This window comes from Ambystoma mexicanum, chromosome 2p (assembly GCF_040938575.1).
Source record: "Ambystoma mexicanum isolate Mex_15411 chromosome 2p, UKY_AmexF1_1, whole genome shotgun sequence".
In the NCBI taxonomy this organism is placed as follows: Eukaryota; Metazoa; Chordata; class Amphibia; order Caudata; family Ambystomatidae; genus Ambystoma; species Ambystoma mexicanum.
In genome coordinates this window covers 227,194,639-227,213,159 of record NC_090923.1, presented here as the reverse complement: position 1 = coordinate 227,213,159, position 18,521 = coordinate 227,194,639, and the positions used below count along the sequence as shown (strand labels likewise).

The window sequence follows — 18,521 nt, the reverse complement described above, 5'->3', positions numbered from 1 at the left end:
TTACATTCTTGTCCTTTGAGGCTGTTAACCCTTAAAACTGTGTTTTTAGTTGAGGTCACTTCCGCTCGCAGAGTGAGTGAGTTGCAGGCACTTTCAGTTAAGCCACCCTTCACTGTGTTTCATAAGGACAGGGTTGTCCTTAAAGTTCGTCTTTCCTTTCTTCCAAAGGTGGTGTCGGAATTCCATTTAAGCCAGAAGGTTGTTCTTCCGGGATTTTATCCTCCTCCACATCCTGGTAAGGAAGAGGGGAGGCTCCATAGGTTGGATCCTAGGAGAGCTTTAAGTTTCTACATTTCTCGCATGTCCCGGGTCAGAGTGGACGATCAGCTCTTTATTGGTTACGCTGGAAGGCGTGTGGGACAAGCTGTTAGTAAGCAGACTTTGTCTAGATGGATTATCTTGGCAATTTCTCAATGTTACCGCTTGATGGGTTAGGACCCTCCGGTAGGCTTACGGGCCCATTCTACTAGGGGTATGGCTGCCTCTACTGCCCTGCAGAGGGGTGTTCCTATTCGTAACATCTGTGAAGCAGCCACATGGGCTTCGGTCCATACTTTTGTACGACACTACTCCCTAGATTCTATCCATGGGCAGGATCTGGCCTTTGGTAATGCGGTCCTTTACTCTGCAATTTGTTTGGGCATTGTACATTTCTATATTCTAAATTCTTTTTCCCTCCTCCATACGTTGGTACTGGTTTGGGAGTCTGTCATAGATATGGAATACGTCGGAGGACCCATTCCCCTCGAAGAACAAGTTACTCTCTTACCTGGTAACGTTCTTTCGATGGGATGGTCCGACGACATATTCCATATCGCTCCCTCCCTACCTGCCCCGCTACAGAATTTCTTATGCGATTACATCTTACGTTTCCGCAAGGCTTTCTGTGGTCATACCGCCAGTGGTTTGGTGCCACACGTTCTGGGGAAAAAACTACAACTGAGGCTACGGGCGTCGTGTGTCCTACTTATAACATCCGGTGACGTCGGCTCGACGGAGGCCCTCGAGGACAGCGTATCGACATCATTGACGCAGACGCCAAAAATTTTCCGAAGCAGCACAGCTGTGGTGATTACTGTCATAGATATGGAATACGTCGTCGGACCATCCCATCGAAAGAACGTTACCAGGTAAGAGAGTAACTTGTTCTTCTATATTTATCTATTACAAATGTTATGGCATGGGCAGAACTTCAGAACACACACCCTATCTGTGAGTGGCTACAGGCGTGTGCTTCGTTTTGGTTGGCAGTTTAAACCGGGCTGTCATCTTATGACAGGATTTGGGAACTCCCACCTGGATTTAGACACATATTTTTCGCATTTGATTTTCTACATTTACATCCAATTTCCATCTTTGTGAGAGCTGTATTGGTCATTTTATGGATTTTTGTCAATTTTACCCAGAACTCGTTGGATTCATCATTTCTAATTCGATAAACCTCTGGGCGCTGATCAGTGGATAGTGTACATACAATTTTAAGCTTGCAACATTGATCGTTTTGCCACAATCAGTGTTTTAGTGTATCTTTGGTTCCTTATGTAGTAAAAACTCCTACCACCTCTTCAACTGTCTAGCATGATTTCAGATTTATAAGTTTGTATTTTTCACTTGTCTACTTATTTTGGCTGTCATGTTAAATGTCATAAAGTTCTGAGGCAAAAACAAGTAATTTCCATTCAAAACCCAGTCCAGGTTTTTTTTTCTTGCTTCCCAAAGTGAGCAGATGGTAAGTCCTTTGAAGTTCACTGAGAAACCTCCCCCACATCCTGCTCCTCCTTGCAGAGGCCAATTCTCAGCATGTCCTTTGTTCTTTGGTCAGTCAACAGAGGAATGTCTAAGGCAGCCCCCTTTAAGTGGCTTTCTGGGATTATGCGTGACCCATTTAAAGCCATTAGCCTTCATGTTCTCAAGGGAGTGTTATACACAGATGTCAGTTTTCCCAGACTAGGCCCTGTCGGATCAGAATTCACATGTGGATTGGCTTCAGACTGGGTTCTTGGACATAAAAATATTTTCAGTTCACATATAAAATATAAGTACAAAGTATACAGGATTTAACCATTTTAAAAGAATTAGCCCTTCACCAACATACTTGAAATAGTGGATTTAGCAACTTTTCAGGACAAAGAAATTCCTTTTAAGCTAAGTTTTACAGCCAATTTCTTTAGACGGTTGTCAGGCTGTGATGCCTGGATTCCTCTGACTGCCTTGATTTTTCCATGATTCCAGCACACTCTCCTTTCAATAATTCACTGGGGAACATAACTGAATTTAGCGCCAAAACAGCACTTTGAAGGTTGCCCTTGATTAGGAAACTGCATTTAGGGGCATTTTCGAATTTTAGCCATTCTGTGTGCTTGTTTCCAGTGACCGATGACAGCAGTGATGCCTGCTTTTACACCACTTTGCCGGTGTATTTGGCAGGGTGTGCAGCTCTATTGGTGGGTTATGAACTTTGTGCAATTTTGCAGACTTAGTTCGCACAGGGGTTATTGCCTCCATTCTTGGCAATTTCCTTTCCCCATTGGCAAAGGGGTGCAGTGTGGCGCAGTGGCGTGGATAAAAATACTCCACACATCTGACCCCTGTCCAGCAGCTCCAGTACATCGGAGCTGTCCTACACACTCAGGTAAGGAAGGTGTTTCCTCCTTAGGAGAGAGTCTGCAACATTGCCCAGATGGTGCAGTTGTTTCAGAACCACGCCACTCTTCCAGCGGCTTCATTCCTCCACCTCTTGGGTCTCATGGCCTCCTGTATATTCTAGTGCCAGAGGCCAGGCTGCGTATGAGATCCCTACAATGGCTCCTAAGAGGTCAGTGGTCACAGATCTTCTCAAGGTGTCCAGCCAAGTGGTCCACAACCTCAGCTGGTGGACTGACAGTGGCAATCTTTTGGCGGGGTAAACCTTCTGGCCCTGTGGACTCCTGTTCGAGTGGTCACAGATGCATCTCCGAAGGGTTGGGGCACTCGCTGCGAGGACTTGCATGTGAGTGGCCTTTGGTCACCAATGGAAGTCAAGTGACACATCAACAGGCTGGAGTTGCGAGCAATCGTGCTAGCCCTGAGGGCTTTTGCCCCGTCTCTCAAGGGGAGACATGTCCTGATTCTGAAGGACAACACGATTTCTATGCACTACCTGAACAAGAAAGGTGGCGTGCGCTCCCTCCCCCTCTGCAGAGAGGCGATGCAGCTGTGGTTCTGGTTGCTGTAGAGCTGGATCTCAGTCCAGGCAGTTCATCTGGTGGGGACAGTGAACGGCTTGGCGGATGCTCTAAACAGGCACAGCACGGTCAAATACAAGTGGAAAGTGTGCCAGGAAGTCCTGGAGGATGTTTTCTCCTGTTGGGGTACCCCACCAGTGGATCTGTTTGCCACGGAGTCCAACAGCAAGTGCAGGCAGTTTTGCTCACAGGAATTCCCAGCGAACGGTACACTGGGAGATACGTTCGTGGCGGATTGGACCTTCCCTCTTGACTACGCCTCCCCTCCCCCGATTCCTCTCAGTCCTTGGGTTCTCAGGAGGTTGGAGAAGTTTCTAGTGACCACGATCTTAATCGCCCCGGACTGGGTGAGGAGAACGCGGTACTCCGATCTCTTGGATCTACCCACCTCACCGGTTGCCTTGGCGCCCGTATCTCCTGACCCAGTCGGAAGGGCGGGTACTCCACCTGACCCCGGACTCCCTCAACCTACATGCGTGGCTCTTGAGAGGATGTGGTATGATGACTGAGACCTCTCAGTGGAGGTACTTGAGGTGTTGCTGGCTGCACGCAGACCGTCTACAAGATCTCTGTATGCGTGCAGATGGAGAAGATTTGAGGCGTGAGATCGACCCCATCTCTTCCCCCAGCCACTACAGTGATGAAGTTCCTTCTGTCACTGGCCTCAGCAGGCCTTCAGTTTACCACCGTCAAATGATACTTGACGGCCTTGTCTGTGTTGAAAAAGGTCCCAGGATCCAAGGTACTTTCTTTACGATCCTGGCTATGGCCCAATTCCTGAAGGGTCTTGTGAATAAGTTTCCAGCAACTCCCTTTGTTGTCCCAGATTGGGATCTTAATCTGGTTCTGACATTCTTCATGGCGGCTCCGTGTGAGCCCATGCATTCCTGTTGCTTGAGACGGTTGTCTTTAAAAATAGCCTTTTTGGTTCCGATCACGTCAGCGAGGTGGGTTAGTGAGTTGCAGACATTGTGCTGCAAGCCCCCGTTGTTGTGTTTTTGTTTCGATAAATATGTTTCCCTTAAAGTCAGACCTGGCTTTCTCCCAAAAGTGGTTTCTGAGTTTAATCTTTCTCAGTCCATAAATTTGCTAGTCTTCTACCCTCCTCCACACCCCTGTAAGGAGGCAGGGCGGTTGCACCATTTAGATCCCAAAAGAGCCTTGAGCTTTTACGTCGCTAGGACGTCTGTGTTCCGGAAATCTGACCAGCTGTTTATGGCCCATTCTTTGTTCGACAAGGGTCTGGCTGTAACTAAGCAGACTCTGTCTTGTTGGATTATTCTTTGCATCGTAGAATGTTACCAGTCTACAGGCAGGAAGATTCCTCCCAGCATCAGGGCCCACTCGACGGGAGGGATCTCAGATTCTTCAGCCTTGCAGAGAGGTCTTCCCATTAGGGACAATTTTCATGTGGCCATATGGTCGTCCTTGCACACGTTATCCAGACACTATTGTCTGGATGTTAGCCATGGGGCCGATGCACAGTTTGGTAGGGCAGTTCTGCGAAATCTGCTACTGTAGCACTTTCTGTCTGCCTCTGTTGTCCTAACTGCTTGGAGTCTATCAGATGAGGAATCTGCGGGAGAAAAGCAATCCATTGAAGGAAAAATTACCTACCTCAATGCTCTTTCTATGGATCATTCTCCCGCAGATGCCTCATCGCCCCTCCCATCCATCCATCCATCCCTTCTCAGAAAGTTCTTGGGGCATGCCACATCTTTCTAAGCGAATGGACGCTTGGTGATGGCTCTGAGTTGTCAATTTTTATCTGGCTAGTCGCTTATTTTTCACCCAAGAAATATGTTTACAACTTTCTATTTTCTAATTTTGCAGGGTCTTCCCGTTGGGGTATTTAGCATTGTTACGTTTTTTTCAGGCTGGTTCGCCGTACCTCCCATCATTTTGGAGCTGAGGTATGGGGCGTAGTGTCGTGGTATATGTAGGACGTCACGTCCGAAGTTGATGATCGAGCATCGAGCAAGACGTATCGACAATCGACTGCCGTGTTTAGTTCCACCAATGACTCCTGTCGGGAAACATTTCTGAGCAACTGAGCTGGATGAGGATAGCTATCAGATGAGGAATCTGCAGGAAATGAATCCATATAAAGAACATTATGGTAAGTAAGGCCAAAACACTGTTGTGTCGACAACTCAACAACCACACGGTTTGTTTATTTTCCACCCTGTTCACCCAGCTGTTTGACTAAGCATGTATACTGTACTCCTACGTCCCGTCCCCTTTCTTCCATACTGTATGGGCGTCCCTCGCTAGGCACAGGAGACGGAACCTTTTGCACCAGAAATATCATCTTCCCCTTTAAATTTAGATTTGCGCGGGGGCGGCCTTAGGAGCATGAGCTCCCCTGAATCCGCCCACCAACGCCACTCCTCAGTCCTCTTTTCCACGTTGACTGGAATGGATCGCTTTCACCAGTGTCCCTGGGTTAGGCCTGCGGGCTTGTAATTCCACATGCTCTTCTCCAGAGATGTATTCTTGTTTTCTTTTTTCTTTTCCAATATTAGGTACTGCTCTGTCCTCTGGAGCCACGCTCCTCCCCGGAGCATGTTGACAACGGCAGGCTTTAGCAGGTGGCCAGACTGCAACGGTTCCGTCCCTACTTCCGACCCCCACCACCTCTGCCTCCGGTGCCTTGGCCCAGACCAGGGCTGGGACAGCTGTACCGCTTGTGACGCCCTGATTCCGTGCGCCCTCAAGAACAGACTAGCCAGGTGGCAGAAGCTCTTCAGAAGATCGCATCCAGAGGACATTAAAGCATTCGTGAAGCAGAAGACCAGGCCCAACTTAGGTCCCCTGTACTCTTACGTCCTGCCCCCTTTCCTACATACTGTATGGGCGTCTCTTCCAAGGGACGAGCGACGGAACTTTTTTCACCAGAAAAAACCTTCTTCCTTCTTTAGAGGCACGGCTCAGTGAGCATGCGCTGCCCTGACTCCGCCCTCCAGCGCCATACCTCAGTCGCCTTTTCCGCGTCGATGGAAACGGGCCGAATTCACAAGCGCTCCTGGTTTTGGCTTTGGCCATGTAAGTCCACGTGCTGATACTTCTTCTCTTTGTCTTTTTAGTCTTATCTATCATTCAGGTACTTGGTCCTCAGGCGTCACGCTCCTCCCCGGTGCATGTCGACTTCTACAAGGTTCAGCAGTTGTCCATCCTGCAACAGGCTCTTCCCAACTTCAGACCCCCACGCCCTCTGCCTACTTTGTCTTGGCTCAGACCACGGTTGTCATTCATGTTCGATGTGTGACTTGCTGTCCTCGAAGGCGCTGAAGAGCAAACTAGCCAGGTGGAGGGAGCTCTTCCAGAGGTCACTTCCAGAGGATCTCAAGAACTTCGTGAAGCATCAAACCAGGACCAAGGTAGGGCCGATATTTTCCAGCTCACCCCGCAAGGGAGACTCCTTCCCAGGGACTCTACCATGCGGGAGGTGTTAGGGAGAATTCTCATTCTGTGGCTAATTCCCCCTACCTATAGAGTCCCCCAGCAGCTTTGCTGGATGTGAAGGGTTTGTTTTTTTCTCCAGCTAAGAGTGTGACCCTTTTTTCCCACTCTTAGGCATATTTTCTATGTGTATTCTAGGCTATTTTTTGTGTTTAATGCCTATAGGGTTTATCTCACCCTCATAGGAACCATCTTTATCCACATGTGTTACACAGCACCCTCCGTGTAGTGACACAGGGGTGTCGTAGCGACCCCCAGACATACTCCATACCCTGGGACTGACTACGGTCTCCCAGGGCATGTAAAGTCCCCATTGACTTTACATACCCTGGGACTGACTACGGTCTCCCAGGGCATGTAAAGTCCCCATTGACTTTACTAGTCAATCTTTATGAACTAAACCAGTGCAACTCATTTTACTATGGAAGTACTGGGAAGGGTTAATAGTTTTTCCCTGGTGTTCATTTTCGAGAGGGTACCGTACAGTCCCTCTCTCAAAGGTTTCTGGCTGGTGGCAGTGGTTACTACCAAAAATATTCGACCGCAAATATTTCCCTATGGGATTTTCCCATTGTTCGAGACTACCACATTTACTGACAGCCTCTAACATACCGCTGGTTTATTTTTATATTAACTTTACTCCGGTAGGTTTTATTTGCCAGAACTTTGATATAAATTCTTTCTCGTATCTTTCTCTAAACTCCTAACCCAGGTCGGGGATCCTTTGTTCGTCCTTTTGGCGGGCTTCTGCCAAGAAGCCCTCTTTTCGGCGCCACTGAGTCTGGGGTGGGTCCAATGTGTGGGAGGGGGAGTAGGACCCCTGGACAGGGTTGCCGCAGCAACCCATGTCGCACTCTTGCCTGATAGGCTGGAGGGTCTCCCGCCAAGATGACCACTCCACTATGTGAGTGACAGCTAGGCTATATGAATGGGGATCTTTTTGCATAAAAGCCGGGTCCTGAGGACTGGAAGAGCAAGACGTCGCCACTGGAACTAAGAAGCCGAAGAGGAGAGAAGCCAAAGACATCTGCAACGACTGAACCACCGGTGAGCCCTGCTGCAGCGTCTCACCACTTTTCTCCACATGACGAGAGAAGATCTTCATCTGCAAGAGCCTTCTTCCCTTGAGCCTGTGGGGCCAACCAGTTTGCCAATCGCCTTCCTGGACCTGCCCTGGTTGAAACGCCAGTACCCTGTACTCGGAGACCGGATAACCAGGCACCTGTGCACCTGGACCGCGATTTAAAGGAGCGTACCTTTTATTCGTTGGGCAGCACCACGGCTGGTTTCATCCCTGGGTAGTGCCGTAACTCGAACCTTCCTCCACGACTAGAGCCTCTCTTCCTCTGCTGGATCCCCCGAACTGCAGGAACTACCAGGAACAATCGCCACCGCAGGAGCCTCTTCTTCATTTTAAGGTACGTTGTTCCGCCAGGCTGTCTTTTCGCGTGGTAGTGCTAAAGGTGTTTTAAATCCCTTACCTACCTGTTGGGTTGGCCGCCCCTATCCTCTAACATTGTCTTTCACCTTCTGCATCCACCTTTTTTCGAATCGTTAACCAAAGACTTGACGGCAGCTACAAGAACATTTTGCTCCTGGGGCCTTTGCCCTTTACCACTGACTCTGGCACAGGCCGATTGACTCTGGCTGAATTTGTTAGAACTGCCTTCTCTAGATTTATTCTCAACTAGAACTGTGTTGGTGCACCTAATTCTTATAACCACCTTTTCCTTCCCACTTTTAAACTTGTGAAGGGCCATTTTGCTCGGTTTTCATTTAAGTATTCTCTATGCTAAAGTACTGCCTTGCCTAAACTTGTTTACAAACGTATTGGGAAGTGTTTCTAAGGTGCCTAAGAATATATTCCTGAATAACTTGTACTTTCCCTCCCTTGTGAGAAATTGATAGAGTGCCATTTGTGTTTGGTTTTCACTGTGCCGTTTTGCTCAGTTTTCACTCTTGCTCAAACCTGTCTACAATTTGACTAGGGAGTTGTGTATAATTTTCTTGACTGATTTTAACTTGCTTTATTAACTGTGATTAATGTGTTGAACTAGAAGTGTGTAAAATAAATATATATATTATTTTTAATACAAAGCTTTGGTCAGTGTTTCCTTGTACCATAGTGCTGTAGCCTATTGTGCAAACCCTGAATACTGCTCATCTCCCTGTTAAGATAAGTCTGACTGCTTAGCCACAGCTACCAACTAAATCTTTGTGGTATTGACTGATACCAAATGGGATTTATTGCGCATACCTGTAGTCTTAATCTTCTATAGTGCTCCCTAAGGGAACTGCACAGGATTCTGCCTAACAGGAGGGACCGGCCAGGTCCTGCTACCGGCACGTGCACTGAGGCTGCTACAGCTACCGGCCTTCGGGTCGAGGGATCCTCGGATCCTCCCGGGCGCAGTGTTGAGGGACCAGAAGGTTCTTTTGCCGGCTCTACACCCGAGGGGCTCCGCCCTTTTACCAGCACCATGGCTGTGGGGCTAAGCCCTTATACCTCCAATACGTCTGAGGGGCTATGCCCTAATACCGCAAATAAGTCTGAGACGGGCTCCTAAACGCAGCTCTACCGACCCTCAGGTCGAGGGTGTCACACCTACCGGGCCGAGGAGCAAGTTAGGCCTCGTGATCCACACGCAAGAGTCTTGTACGAGGCCGGACCCAGCCGGCCAAGCATCACGTCGCAGGCACGTGGCAGGCAGCTTGACAAAATGGCTGCCGCGCCGAAAGAGGCACCAGTCCGACGCCATTACAGGATTCTGCGAAGAACGAGTGTCAAGGTGGGACTGGCCTCAACCAGGTACCTGGCCTACAGTCTACCCCTCATTTGCACAGGGCAGCTTTCCTTTGCGTCCATATGGACAGGGTACGCAGCGGCTCCAGTAGCCCCCTGCAACCCCTTCAGCACCCCCTGCCACCCCTTTTGGCCAGTGAGGAGGTGCTCTTCGAGAAGTTCCTCGGCCTCATGAGGTCACCTCAGATGGGGGTTATCATCAAAGACGCCATCAGGGAAGTCTTCCCCGCCATGCTAGCAGCACCACAGGCGCCTCCATCGGGCCCCCAGGCCCCAGTGCAGCCGCCTCCTCCGGCTCCAAAGCCAACTCTGCAACCTCCGCTGCCTCCTCAGCCTCCGGCTGCGGTCCCTGTACTCCAGCCTTCGGCGTCATCTACTCCTCCACAGGATCCTCCAGATCTGCATGAGAATATGGATGAGGAGGAGGACAAGGACACGCCATCCTCAGCCAGGGCTTTCCACAAACGTCTTGCTGGCCTGGCGCAGTACCTGGGCCTCCCCCAACCCGACGTCGAACAGCTGGCAGAGGGGTTTCTGGCTGAAGCATCACGCGACGCCCCTCTGCCAACACGGGGATTCCACTGCAAACTGATGTAGTCTCCCTGGCCAAGAAGGGTTGGCTCAAGCCCCACTCGGTCCAGCCGGTCAATCGACGCCTGGACGCCACGTACAGGCAGATGGAGGGGGATACACTCTTGCTCTCGACCCATCCTCAGCCACACTCCTCGGTGATCGCTGCGGCAACACTATACTCCAAGCCTCAGTCGTCCTCAGCCACCTCTGCGGGGCTGCTAGGCAAAGAGGAGAAGATCTTGGAGGCGTACGGCAAGAATATCTACTCCAACGCATCCTTGCACCTTCGTCAGGCCAACGCAGACGCCATGCTGGCTGCCGCCAACCAAAGGTTATGGCGGGAAATTGCGGACTTCCTCACAGAACTCCCCAGCCAGTGCCAATCACGCTTTAAGGCGGGCTAGCTGAAGCCAAGCTGGTGGCGCATGACCTCATGGTATCCACAGTGGCTCATATCGATACCTCAGGCCGTGCCACCTGTCTTGCCACGGAAATGAGAAGGACAGCTTGGTTCCGGGAACCCGGATGTCCAGGAGCGCATTCTAGATCTACCGTTCGAGAGTGGTGACCTCTTCCACTCCCCTACATACGAAGAGCTGGACAAAAAGAAAAATAGCCCACAAACGGCAAAGTCTCTATCCATTCTTACAAAGACCACGCCCAAATTGTACACCCAATTTCAGTAGCGCTCGGAAAAGGGTCTTACATATGGAGGGTTCGGTGGCTTCCAGGAATGCAGATCCAAGCAGCCGGACTGCTCGCCGTCTCAGAACCGGCGCAAACAACAAAAAAGGCTGGGGGGAGTAAGGGCTTTTTCCAGTCCCCCCTCCTCTGCGTCATCCTCTGAGGGAAAGAAGGCATGACCCGCCCCTTCGGGTCCATGTGTCCCTGGTGGGGGGCAGGCTTGCTCTCCATGCACATTTCTGGCACCAGAATTTCGCGGACCCCTGGATCCTCTCCGTAGTATTCACAGGGTACCGCCTTCCTATCCCAGCCTCTCCTCCCTCCTCCCCTCCACTCCCACAGGTTTGGACAGCAACTCATTTGGCGGAGATCCGGTCATTTGTAGAGAGCCAGGCAGTGGAGGAAGTTGCAGCCTCGCAGCAAGGCTTTGGCTTTTATTCCAGGATTTTCGCCATTCAGAAAAGGAACCAGACGGGCCTGAGAGTTGTGCTGAACCTGTCCACCCTCAACCTCTGCCTACCCCTGCAAAAATTCAAGATGGTTACACCAGCTTTTGTAGCACGGACATTGGACAAACAAGACTGATGTGCTCCCTGGACCTGAAGGACGCGTACCTACACGGCCCAATTTGACAGCACCATCGTTCCTGCCTACGGTTCAGGATCATGGGCTACCATTTTCAATACAAAGCCCTTCAATTTGGCATCAACTCGGCCCCCATGGTCTTCACATCTACCCATACCTCAACGACTGGATCGTCAGGTCAACATCTCCGGCAGCGGTTCACCACTCTTCCCATGCCCTTATGAACACACTGCACTATATGGGCTTCTCATTCAATCTCAAGAAGTCACAGCTGCAGCCTGCGCACTCTGATATTCCTGGGCCTCATCTGAGACACGTGCTCCGAGAAGGTCTTCCCGTCGGAGGACAAAATCTCGGCCATCAAGAGGGCCACCGCCCACTTCCTCAGCAGAGAGGTGACCTCAGCATGGTGGTACCAACATCTCCTGGCTCTACCGGCAGCGGACCTTTTAGCCATGCCACACACCAGACTGAGGATGAGAAGGATTCAGCTGCACTTCGCGGCCTTATGGAATCAGGAGCAGGGCTCGCAATTCGAGATCATCAACGTTCCTCCATCTCTCCACCCGGACCTAACCTGGTGGTCCATGGACTGCAACCTACGGACAGGCAAGCCCTTTCGGCTGCCTTCTCCGCAGGCCTCCGTCACCACAGACTCCTCGTTCGCTGGGGAGCCACCCTGGACGAGCTCTCGGTCCACGGCACCTTGACTCGACAGGAACAGGAATACCACATCAATTGGTTGGAGCTGAATGCCATCTGGCTAGCGCTCAGAGCATTCCTACCACTTCTCAGGGGCAAGGTTGTCCTCATCCAGACAGACAACTCGACCAGCATATACTACGTCAGCAAGCAGGGAGGCACCAGATCCCCTCCTCTGTGCAGACTGGCGATCAGCATGTGATGTGAAAATGGGCCCTGCAAAATGACATTTACCTCTCGGCAGCCCACCTCCCGGGGGATTCCAACCTGGAAGCGGACAGGCTCAGTAGGCTGGGAGCGGACAATTACGAGTGGCAGCTAAATGACCTCATTATTCAGGAGATCTTCAACAGGCGGGGCCACCCCCACGTGGATCTCTTTGCCCCCTGGCACAACAAGAAGTGTCCCCAGTTCGCATCATGGCAAGGTCAGGGCCCTGGCTCTCTGGGCGACGCATTTCACCTCCAGTGGACCGGCATGACAGCCTACGCCTTTCCGCCCACTCTTCTGATCCACAGGGTAATTTGCAAGATCAAGGAGTCTCGCCAACTCCTCATCATTCTGATAGCTCCATGGTGGCCTGCCAGGCCATGGTTTTCGGAGCTACTCAGCCTCTCGGAGGTGCCCCCGATACACTTCAGACGGGCCCAGCACATCTTCTGGCACAGCAGAGGGGCAGAGTCAACCACCTTGCGCCAGGGAAATTAGCTCTCACAGTGAGGTACCTGAGCAGGTAACGCTTCAGCACCTTAGCCTTTCACAGGCCAATCTGGGCATCATACAGGGCGCTAGGAGCAAAGCCACAAGGGCCCAGTACAAAAGCAAATGGACCAGATTCTGCCACTGGGCAGACTCCAAGGGAATTGACCCATTGGCTTGCCCTTTATACGACGTGCTCTCCTTTTCGGCACACCTCTCTCATTCAGGTGTACAGGTAGATACCTGCCGCACATACCTTGCAGCCATTGGGGCTTACAAGAACTCGGAGGAGGGCATTTATTCCTCCTCCAACCCTTTCGTCAAAAAACACCTGACGGGTCTCGCTAGGCTCTACCCGCCCGTCAAGAGGCCGCACCTGGTGTGTAGCCCTCAACATAGTCTTAGGCGCCCCGGGTACTATCCGTTTGAGCCAATGGCGTCTGCGGACATCAGGCGGGTCACCAACAAGACGACCTTGCTAGTCGGCCTCACTTCGTAGAGTCAGCTAAATCCAGGCGGTGGTCGCCTCAGAACCATATACTACCTTTCACAAGGACAAAGTAGTCCTGCGGACACACCAAGCATTTCTGCCCAAGGTGCTGTCTGCTTTCCACTTGAATGAGGAAATGTTCCTTCCTACGTTTTTTGCCGATCCCAAGGACCAAGCACAGAGAGTGCTGCACTGCCTGGATGTCGGGCGTGCCCTAAAATTTTACTTGGAGAGGACCAAGGGCTTCCGCAAATCGGACGCCATGTTCATCACTTTCGGAGGCTCAAGACCAGGCTATCGGGCCTCCAAGGCTTCCATATCCCGATGGATGGTTTCAGCCATCAAAGAAGCGTATGAGAACCAGCACAAGCCGCTTCCGGCCAACATGCACGCCCACGCAGTCAGGGCCAAGGCAACGGCCATCGCATTTCAGTGCCATGTCCCTTGGCAAGTCATAAGCAGGGCGACCACTTGGGCCACTCCCTCGACTTTCTGCAATCATTACTGTTCGGATGCGGGCTCTAGATCTGATGCTGCTTTCATACATTTGCTTAAAGATGGTCTCCTGGGGCTACATTCAGTTGTAATCGCCCATGCAGTATGGAGGAAAGGGGACGGGATGTAAGAGTTGTATAAGTTACTCACTGTAGTGACTAGTCGTTAGTCCCCTTTCCTCCATACGTCCCACCAACCACCTCCCTAATAATGCTGGTGTCATTAGGCAATGTTAAATCTATTGTCGACGTGTCAATGGGGAATGAGGTGTGGCGCCGGAGGGCGGGGTAAGGGCAGCGCATGCTCCCCAGGCCGCACGCCTCTAAATTTAAAGGGGAAGAAGGTTTCTTTCTGATGAAAAAGGTTGCATATCCCATCCCTTGGAAGGGACGCCCATGCAGTATGGAGCAAAGGGGACTAAGGACTAAGAGTATGTTGGTCACTACGGTGAGTAACTTGTAGTATTTCACCTTCTTTTAATATATGGAAAGAAGCCTGTCAATTCTTACTCATCCTAAATGACATCTCATCTGATACCCTGATCAATAGGCCTCTGAAGGTGAAAGAGGGGATTAAAGAGAATGACTGGATAAAGACAAGCCAAGGATGCATATAAAATGAACATAATCCCTTTGATTGAAACAAGGGCCCTGAAGAATTTCCATCTAAAACAATCTGTGACCTTTATTTACGACTTCGTCTCAATATCCTACCAACTAAAGAATACCTGGCAGCTTCCAACCAAATAACGTCCCAAGACAATTTCTGAAGATTTTGCAAACATACTAATCAAAAAGAAATGCTATATCACATCTTAATGGAATTTCCTATCCTAAACAAGCGCAGGATTTTATTTGCCAACTCTATGAAACACCAGCAAACTAGTTACGGAGATGATGAAATGTGGCTCCAGATAATTTCTGGAAAGAATATAAAATAGATCATAATGGTTATGCAATTTTGGACATTCGTTATGAATGCGGAAAATTTAAATTGAATGACGCAGTACGCAACAGACACTTAAAGCTTCCATGGAAGTAATGAAATGTAATATTGTTATTATGAATTACAATGTAAAAGTTTATTATTTAAACTCATACATTTAATAAAAATAAATCTTCCTCCAGAACCTCTTGTACCAGAAGAGCAGCTCTCCTGCCAATCTTGTTCCCCCTTTTTGATTATAACTCTTCCTCTTCTTCACACTTCTCTGGCTTTGGCAGTGTGGGTTTAGAACATTCTCTACGTCTGGGCAATCTTCCTCATACACTTTATGTTCAGTTACTTTCTCTTGATTTAGGCAACCCCGGTTGTTTGTCAATTGCCTTAGTGTATGTCCTGTTTGACTTTGGCAATGATGGTTTGGATTCCCTTCTTTATATATTGTCCTTTTGTGTGGTTGGTTGGTCTTAACACCCACTATATGTCAATCACCTCCTTCCGATGGGGTCTTTGTTGGCTCTGCCAACTGATTTAGTTCATATCAGCTTGGTATATATTATAGTTGGAAATGTGTTTTACATTAGTTCAGTATTCAAAGTCTGGGTTCATGCAGCGAGTAACCACGGAGTGCTCCAAGAGGCACAACTCGACAGTGAACTCACCGATGGTGTGCGCGTCCGTGTGCCCCGCTGCTCCTTGCTCGTCACGTTCACTTCTCCGACACAGCCCGGAAACCTCTCCTGCACAGCCTCACGTATCTCGGAGCCCTCGCGGCTTCTCCAGCACTATGTTGCTCGCCTGCCACCATAGAATTCTGCATGTTTGGGGAAGTCACAAGCAGGTGCACGTTACGCTGCGTGACCCTGCAGCCGAAGTCTTCCCAGCGTCCTGGTGCTCTCCTGCCAGTGCTGAATGCTTCACGTTGGGGAAAATTACAAGCAAGTGTGTTTTCTGCCACGCCTCCTCTGCAGCTGAAATCTCTAGACCACACGCCTCGCTGATTGGCACTGGCTTCTCCCCGCTCTGGTTCTGGCATTGTAGTTATTCCACGATTTCTTCTGCTGCTTCATGGAGAGTGTAAAACTCCTCCACCCACTACTGCTACTACTGCTCTCCTGCTGCTGTTTCAGCCACTTTGCCTTCTTCCACCTTGATCTAATGCCCTGCACCTGAGGGGACCTTTTATGCCTCGAAACCATCCTCAGGTGTGGTCATTAATTGCAATGGGCTTCACTCTGAAACCCTGTGGCTCTGCATCTCTCTTCTTCGTCCCAGTACTCTAGGAATTCTGTGACTTGAAGTGCCTTTCACAAAAGTTAATTTTTATTAATATTTCCCCCGGCAAGTTCCTTTTTCTCCTTAAGTATATTCTTCAAAGCAGTATCATAAGGATAGAGAGATTTATTTGATTTTAGAGAGGATTGAGATTTTTCCGGTTTCAAATTGGTAGCTCTTAAAGACCTCTCTGCAGGCTTTTCCTGAGACTTATAGGATTTCATATTTCTGAGAGTGTTCTAATTCTGGTAAGAGCTTTTCTCATACATGGCTGGCGACTTTTGTCTGCACTTGCACTGTTTTACTTAACTTTAGGGAATGCCTGGTCTCTTTGGCAACATTCCATTACATGTACTGGAATTAATGATATCCACTTCCTGGAGGTAGACAAATATCGCGTCTCATCCCATGAAGTCCTCCTATTTCCCTGGGGCCCCTTCTCCTCCCAGGTGATTCTCCAGGCTAACACAACCCCCAGGCTCAGGATCAGTAAGCGTCTGCCTTTCCCTAGCCACCTGAGAGGAGTATTTAGGTTAGGTTTTCGTGAGAACTCAATAGTATTCATTACAACAAGCAACAGCAACAATTTGTTTCTGCCTTGTTGGCCTCCTCGGTGGGGAGAAGCTGTGCCTCTCTAAGCACAATGAGTAAGGGGGTCCATGTCTTGATTATCCTGGGTAACTTAGGATTAAACCTCAATCATTACAAAATTCTACAAAGTTGTGTGAGCCCTTCTTCCGAGAATGAACACGGTTCAAATAACCTGTTCTATCAGATGTTTCCCACTCAAGCTGGTCTACAACATCGTTTTAGCTCACTGTACCTTTGACAGAGGAGAAACATTCATTTGTACATCAGTTTGGTACCACCCACCAGGGAATTGCAGCACCGAAATACTAGGCAATTCACGTCTTAACCAGCGTACCAACAGCAATCTCAGACATGTGTTTCTGCCTTGTTGAGCCTCCCCAGTGAGGTGAAGCTGTCCCTTTCTAAGCACAGTGGGCAAGGGATCCATGTCTGGATTACCCCCACAGGATCTGTCTATACTGTTTGTGTTGAGGAGCATCATCCTCAAGACTGTGGGTTATCAGTCAATGGATCTGAAGGCCCTCCAGGGAAAGTGCAAACTCTTTCCACAAGGAAAAAGGCATGAGATCTCATTCGAGGGTAGGGAGTGGAGGTCGGATGACCGGTCCCAGGCACGAAAGGAGATAAAGAAGAAACACTGCAAGAGGTCATGTTCACCAAGCACCTCCTCAGCACAACTGCTCTTCAAAGAATCTTAGTCACAACTTCAGGAACTCTGAGGAAGTGGCTTTGCAGGTAGTTTCCCACCCAATTGTCCACCTCAGATGAATGGAGGATTTCAGGAGGAAGATGCTTGAAATCTTTGCCAAAGCTCCTGCGCTGTCAGTCTTAGGCTGCATCGCTGGTGGATCCGTTGACAGGGGCGATTATGTCAATGATTGTGGAAACATTCGATGAAGAGGGTTGACCTATCCCTTTCAAGTTAGAACCCCTATTCCCTTAAGTGGTGGGGGTTTTACCAGAGGATTTATATGGCCAGTGGTCTGGATACAGGCCAAGGGTTGGACATTTTACCGATGCCAACTTCGGGGAAGTGTCATACCTCATTCCAATGGATGATTGCCAAAATGGTGGAGGTAGTTGGATGTGTAGCCCCTTTTAAACCAAAAGTTCTGTTGCAGCTTACGGGCAACCTGGATAAACATCCTCTGAAGGAGACATTACTGCCTTTTAACCAAGCTTTTGAAGCTCCAGTACTGGAAACCTGGGAAAAGCCTGCCTCAGTCTTTGCAGTTGACCGAGGCTTGGTAAGGAACATTGCCCAGCTTCTTCATACCCAGCCTTTCTTTCCATGCACACATTCCCATAGATCTTGGTGGTACATTCTGCAACTGCAAACCTGACTAGGTTTGTCCACTTCTGGCGAAGGATGCAATAGTACTGGTACTATGCTCGTAACAAGTGGCTCGTATTCATTTTTTCTGGTTCTAAAAAAGGATGGGGCTTGCATTCCATCCTTGTTCTTAGGCTAACTGACTTTGTATCTATGCAAGAAGAAATTGAAGTTGTTAACGCTGGTCCACAGCCTCCAAGCCCTTTATTGGCAGGACTGGTTGGCGTCAATAAATGTTCAGGATGCCTATTCGTATCGAGCACAGCTTGAGCTTCTCTCTGAACTTCAAGAAGTCTTATGGTTCCCAAACCAGTCCCTCAGATTTCTCTCTGTGGTCTTGGACACTGCCCTGGGCAGAGCTTTCCTGCCCGAGCATCGAGTAGCAGATGTCTTTATGGTGCAGGTACTCCAATCCCAGGAACAAGTTCCTGCCTCCGCCTTCCTGTACTTTTTGGGTCTCATGGCCTCCTGCATTCTGATGACTCCGGAGACCTGACTGCACATGGAGGACACTGCAGTGGGTACTCTGTTGCCAGTGTTCTCAGTTTCAGAGAAACATGTTAGACCTTTTGCAGGTCTCGAGCAGAGTTTCTTGAGACCTTGTGTGGTGGTCCCTGCTATACAACTAGTTGAGGGGTGCATTGCTTCAGCAACCCTAGCTAG

General features: G+C 49.6%; 1 protein-coding gene across 7 annotated transcripts in view; it reads left to right on the top strand.

Moving 5' to 3' along the window:
• ITPR1 (inositol 1,4,5-trisphosphate receptor type 1) overlaps positions 1-18,521 on the top strand; it is a 3,145,915-nt gene that overhangs the window by 2,499,451 nt on the left and 627,943 nt on the right. The window lies entirely within an intron of this gene.